Source organism: Silene latifolia, chromosome Y (assembly GCF_048544455.1).
Source record: "Silene latifolia isolate original U9 population chromosome Y, ASM4854445v1, whole genome shotgun sequence".
NCBI lineage: Eukaryota > Viridiplantae > Streptophyta > Magnoliopsida > Caryophyllales > Caryophyllaceae > Silene > Silene latifolia.
This window is the reverse complement of record NC_133538.1, coordinates 164,927,465-164,928,194: the sequence shown is the minus strand read 5'-3', so window position 1 is coordinate 164,928,194 and position 730 is coordinate 164,927,465. Positions and strand designations below refer to the sequence as shown.

General features: G+C 40.3%; 1 pseudogene; it reads right to left on the bottom strand.

The window, feature by feature from the left end:
• Window positions 1-560: 560 nt before the first annotated feature.
• On the bottom strand, window positions 561-659 carry LOC141636755 (small nucleolar RNA R71; annotated as a pseudogene).
• Between the last annotated feature and the right edge of the window lie 71 nt (window positions 660-730).

The following is a 730-nucleotide window of genomic DNA, read 5'->3' as shown; positions in this document are numbered from 1 at the left end:
ATTGATTTCGAGATTGAAAGGACCTTAACCAATAATAGAAGAGTTGCTAGAGGTACTTCAAGAGTTCTAGATATTAGAGAGATTGTGGACATTCAACCCAATAACATTGAGTTCACCAACCCTTTTGCAAGAGAAGGAGAGGACAACCCAATACAAAACCCACCACAAAATCAACCCACAATGCCTAAATTTTCATCACATTCCGTACCAACCGAGGAGAACCTACCAAATGGTACTCCTACACCACCACATTTAACCGGTAATTTCATTGCCAAATCCGCATTCATACAATTAGTTGAGAGAAGTCAATTTGGAGGGATGCCTAGTGAAGACCCTCATTCACATATGGAGACTTTTTGTGACTATTGTGATGCGATTTCTCAAATCGGAGTTACTCAAGAACAAATCCGATGGGTATTATTTCCTTTTTCTTTGATCGGTACCGCAAAGCAATGGTTGAAGAGCGTAGACAAGGCTACCCTTGGTATTGATTCATGGAAGAAGTTAGCACTTGCTTTCTACAAGAAATTTTATCCTCCGGAGAAGACCAATATGTTGAGAGCCCAAATATCCGGGTTCAAGCAAAGAGATGAAGAATCATTGTATGAGGCATGAGAGGGATTTAAGGACACTTGTCGTTCTTGTCCACACCATGGGCTTAGTGAGTGGTTCCTTGTGAAACAATTTTGGAACTGTCTATTTGAAGATTCCCGCAATATCCTCAATATTA